Genomic DNA, 5,443 nt, shown 5'->3' with positions numbered 1-5,443 from the left:
GCACTCAACACTCAAGGAGCAGTTTTAAGGTTTTAAAGAGACAGAGTGTGGTTTTCATTGCTTGTAGTATGTTATAGCCCAGTGGCTCATATTTACATTGTTGTTTTTAACCAACGGACTGGGCTGAGGCTATTGAGGAGGAGGAGACCTCATAGGGGGCACACTATGGTATAGAGCCCCAGTGCCAGAGAGAGTGCAGAGATAGGGCTGCAGCAAGCCCAAGGCTGCTGAAGGCCAATTCGGAATTAAAGGTGCTAATCTTTACCTACCATATGTGAGGCATGGGCGGGGGGGGAGGCTTGGAGCATGGGATAGTGACCCCTGGTGTCGGGGTAGTAAATGGGCAGCCTCCTGCCTCAGTAACATCGTAATTATTGTTCCATCAAGGTGTGGCAGGTAAGAAAGGTGGGTGGTTAGCCCAGAAGCAGAGGGTCAGGCCAACATTGGACAGGCCCAGGGATGGGCCCCTGTCACACACAGTTTCCTTATCAGTGCCATTGTTGTCCTTCCCCCTAATCATCAGGAACCAAGCTTACCCCCTCCTGCCCTGAATCACAAAGCTCTACTGGGAGGCAGGTGGACTGCCAAAAGAAGCACTTCAACTACTGTCTGAGCAGGTGCCTCCTTCAGCCACCTTAAGTCACACTGGCACGGTCTCAGGGCCTCATCATTACCATATGCATCCTCCACAACATCTGCAAGATTGGGAGGGGAGGTCTTCCACAAAGTCTTGCTAGAGGAGGCACGGAGTACGGACCAGACATGGTGCACCATGAATGTGAAGAGCAGGGATGTTGGAGAAAGCAAGCTATACCCCGGACACACACTCCCGCCCCGCAATGTTGGGAGCACTGGCCCTGCACAGCAGCAAGGAGTCCGTATCCACACAGTCTTGGCTGACTACCTCCTCGCCTAAGGGACCAGGAGTGCTCCATGGATGAGTAGGACTAGAGGACTTTGAGCCTGTGCCCTGGCACCAGGTGCTGAATCTCCTGCCCAGGGCTCCTTGGGCCCTGCATCCTAGACAGCAGTGCCCACAACCCTAGCTGCCTGGACACTATCCCACTCCCCACAATTCCCCAAATACACCAGGATGTGGGGGAATGCAACACAAGTAAGAGATGTGCCTAAGTTTACAATGTTGCAGTTGGCAAATTTTCCTTGTTTTTAATAACGAAAATCATTAGACATTGCCTGTGTCACACCATGGTCCCTCTTCCCCTTGATGCAAACCTTTGGAGGGGGATCAGGGTGGGAGTGGAGGTGGGGGCAGGGGAGGTTTGTGAAAGGGGCAAAATAACCTGGAGGGGAAGTTAGGACAGGGAATGGGGAGGGGGTTGGGGTTGTGGGGATGCCGCAGGGGTTGAAATCAACACAGAAACTTGGAAGGAAGGCACAGGGAATGGGGCTTTAGACCTGGCACACTAATTCCCAGACTCAGGAGTGAACATCAGGGACATCTCCATGTAGGAGCTAGACAGGTACATGATCCTGGATCCATTGTCCACCTAAGAAAGCTGTAGGTGAGGGCAGGAGGCAGCTGGGGGCCAGCACAGAAGAGGCATCAACAGAACAAGGGGCATGGACTCCTGGCACTCCCACAGCCCCTCACCCCCTATGCCCAGGAACCAGTCTTCATCTGCGGGGACCCCAAACCCATCACCCTCAGCCACACCTGGGGTCCACCTCATGCAGCAAGATCAAGCCCAGGGGCTGCCCCTCCTTGCTGTGGCTGCAGTGCTCTCCCACAGCAGGACCCAGGCCAAGAGAGGGGCTGTGGGGGGTGGGGGAGAGAGGAAAAAGCTCTGCCTCTGGGCCCCCTGCTTGGCAGGTGGACTAGCTGGGGCAGGCAGGTTCCAATGGCAACTGCTGTCCCAGCAACTGCCTGGCCTGGCAGGATGATGGGCTGCAATCTCCCCCCCCGTGCCATTTTGCTCCCTTCTGCACCCCCCTGGGACTGTCCTGGAACTGCCTGGGTGGCTCCATACAACTGCCAGGACTGGAGGGGTATGGATCGGTTCAGGGAGTGGATTAGTGTCATGGACGGCCCTGGCCTCAGGGCCCAGGCACCCCAGTCCTGCTTCCCTCACCCTCACCCATCCCCACCTGCCAAAGCTGTCCCTGACAGGGACCTTTATGCTTCTCCAGACCCAGGTCATTGACTCCCTTGAGCTACTTCTCCCATCTCAGGTCCCTCACTCCTGTAGCTCCCAGTCTGTGGTGAGAGAACTGTTCTGTGCCCAGCATTCAAGGTCCCTCCTGTGGGACCCCTGTTCCTGTTGCCCCTTGGGAAGACTCTTTGGAATGGACCATGGCATCGCACCAAGAGCTGGGTGCCAGCCCTTCTGCCCACCCCTGGCTGGGGAGGCTATCAGCTCTCTGTGGGAGCCAGTGCTGATGCCAGTCAGGGGGCTCATAAGTGACCACAAAGTGGTCCAGGCCCCTGTCCATAAGCTCCCTACCCTGGCACTGGGACTCTGCCAGTTCCACAGAGGCATGGGTTGCCTCATCAAAACAGTGGGTGTCCATTCCTACATCTCAGCAGGCCAGGTATAGGCACCCCCCAGACTGAGGATGTCCCCGTTACACATCTGGAGTCCCTCCTTATGCCACTCCCACAGCTCCTGGCACCAGAAGTCAGCAGTGTGCACCCAGAGCTCAGAGACAGTGGCCAAGGCCTGCAGCATCTCCCCCTTGCTTCCTTGATGCCTCTTACAGACAAAAAGGGCTTTGCCACTCTCTGTCCTTGAGCTGGAATCGTGTCCTCTGTGCACTGTCCTCCCTTGCACAGGTAGTGTTTCTGCAGTTTGCCAGGGGACATGCAGAATCATTGTGTGAAGCTGCAACTTTTGCTAATGAAATGAAGTACAGGGGCAAGCATCTGGGACCCTCCCAGCACTCTGCTGGGTACTAACTCAGAGATGGCAAGGTAATTATGCTGAGTCCTCTGCCTGGGCCCTTAGTTCCCTCCCTGGGGCCAGGAGCCACACTGTTGCTCTTCAAGTGGCACAGCAAAGGCCAGGGTCCTGGCTGCGCTGAGGGTGGGCAGCAGGTCCTGCAACAGTCCTGGGGCAGGTTGCCAGGGTGGGAGGGGCTACAGCAAGCACTTGCTCCACTCCCTCAGAAGGTCTCTCCCTCTACCACCCCCTGCATCCCCCTTCCCTGGCTTCTCAGTCACAACAGCCTGGGGGTTAGGGTGACCACTGAGGTACCTCAAAAATAGAGGACAGTTGCATTTAGTGCAACTGTCCCCACTATCATGAACGTCGTATGCCTCCTGAGGCTGGGGGGGCACAACGAGCTCCCGCAGGCAGTGGCAATGATGTTGGTGGCGGGCAGGCATGGAGCGAGCTCCTGCAGGCAGCCACAGTGGTGCCTGCAGTAGGTCAAGCGGGAAGCTCCCACAGGTGGCAACGGTGGTGTCAGCAGTTGTGGGGGTGGGGGGAGTGAGCGGTGAAAAATAGAGGACATAAAGGCATCCGGTTTCATATCAATAAAGGACAGAGGACCAGAAAGATGTCCTCTATAAAACCAGACAAATAGCCACCCTACTGGGGTCAAGTTCTGACTGCATGGATGGCCTGTGGCAGCCATAGGAGCCTGTAGGGTCTGTAGCAGCCCAGAGCCTGGGGGAAGATGAGGGGAAAAGCCAGTAAGTTGGATCCAGTGGCTGCCTTCTGGAGACAGGCTTCCACAGTGGGCTTGGGCTGGAGGGGTTTCATCATGCCACTACCTGCCTGCCCTGCTGTCAGCGGGCACAGCCCACCCGCTCCCCTTTCTTCCCCTTTCCCCCAGCGGCTTTGCATTTCCCCCAGTACCTGGGTCCCTGTCATGGCTGCATGGAGTGGGGTAGAGCCATATCATCCCAGGCAGCATGGAGGGAATCTTCACCAGAAGTTGGGGGAGGGCTGATCATCAGTGTCGTGGATCACACAGCAGCAACAGCTGCTATGCTGATAGTTGGGAGACTGGGGGGCTCTGTGCATCTGGAAAGGAGGCAGCAAGGAGGTGTCGGAGGAGTGGAAATGGAGCACTGGTGGCAGCTGTGTTGGGAACCGTGTCCCAGCAGCCATGTGTTCAGCCATAAGGTTGAGGGCCAGGGGGGTGCTCCTGCAAGGTGCAGAACACAGGCTCAAGCTCCAGGTCCCAAGCCTCAACTTACATGGTGTCAGAGCTTTCTACCTGCTCCTGCACACCATGCTTCATGTTCTCAACAATGCCCATGCTCCTGGGCACCCAATTGTCCTATCATCCCAGGGCCTTCCTGTGCCTGTTGCTCTGGTGGGGCCCCTGCTAGCAACTCCTCCTGCCCCTGGTGGTACCATAGCCCCTGCCTGCTTGCCCTGGTTTGGATGCTTAGTGCCTCCCCTCCCCCAACCCTAGTACTCCAGGACCCTGTAGCTGCCAGCCAGTGGCCAAGCTATGGAGCCCAGTCCCAATGTTCTTCCCCCCACCACCTTGACCCACTAGGAGCAAGCCATCTACCGGTTTCTGCTTGGGAGTTGGGGGGTCTAAGTTGGGGTCCAGGTCTCAGGGTGCCTGGCTAATGCCCCTGAGATGTGGTGTGCAGGTGACAGGATCAGGGTCCATGGGGCTGTGCTGGAGCCCAGAGGGTCCCTGTCTGGGTGTGCAGGTGCCAGGGTCAGGGTCCACAGAGTTGTGCCCAAGTGCAGGTGTTCTCCTGGGCTCAGTGTGGGAGTCTGTGTGTATGTTGTGGGGTGCTTCATGATGCAGTATTGGGGGTCCAGGGGCATGGCTCAGGTACTCAGGTGCCCAGGTTCTGGGACTTGGGAAGGGGAGACAGATGCCTCCTGCCCCCCACCCCCTGCCCCCTGCCAGCAGCTGACAAATGCCTGGAGGCAGGAATCAGAGCTGGGAAGAGGGGTTGTGCTTGCTAGGCACTGAGAGAGCCCAGGGGCAGGGACTGCTGGGCACTTGGCTGAAGTAACTGAGCATAGGCCAACTGCTAGTGTGCAAGGAATGGGTTGGGGAGGCCCACAAAGCAGGCTGGGATGCCAGAGGACAGAAGTCTAACTTGAATCTATAGGGAAACAGTATAGAAGTTTAATGCGCCAATTCGAATTGATTGCAATTTGCACCAGATCTATCTTAGACTGCTTGCACCATTTTTAGACTGTTATGTGCACCGATGGTTATGGGTTTAGATCAATCTAAGTTCATTTAGACCAGCCTAAGTATAATGTCTGCACGTGGCCTAACAACGTGAAGCCTTTGGACAGAGGAGAGGGTCAAGGAGGAAAAAGCATTATTTGTAGCTGTTGCCCAGAGCTGTCACAACTGTGGTTGGCATCGGACAAATTGGGGCCTGGAGACCAGCTGCTACACCTGGCCTGGAGATCTGCTAATTTCTTATTGCCAGCACAACTTCTGTGGAGCCCAGATTAGAACTTAAAAGCTCCCCTCCCCAAGCAGAACTTCTGTC

Source organism: Alligator sinensis, unplaced genomic scaffold, assembly GCF_000455745.1.
Source record: "Alligator sinensis unplaced genomic scaffold, ASM45574v1 scaffold881_1, whole genome shotgun sequence".
NCBI classification, from domain to species: Eukaryota; Metazoa; Chordata; order Crocodylia; family Alligatoridae; genus Alligator; species Alligator sinensis.
Note: the sequence above shows the minus strand (reverse complement) of the source record.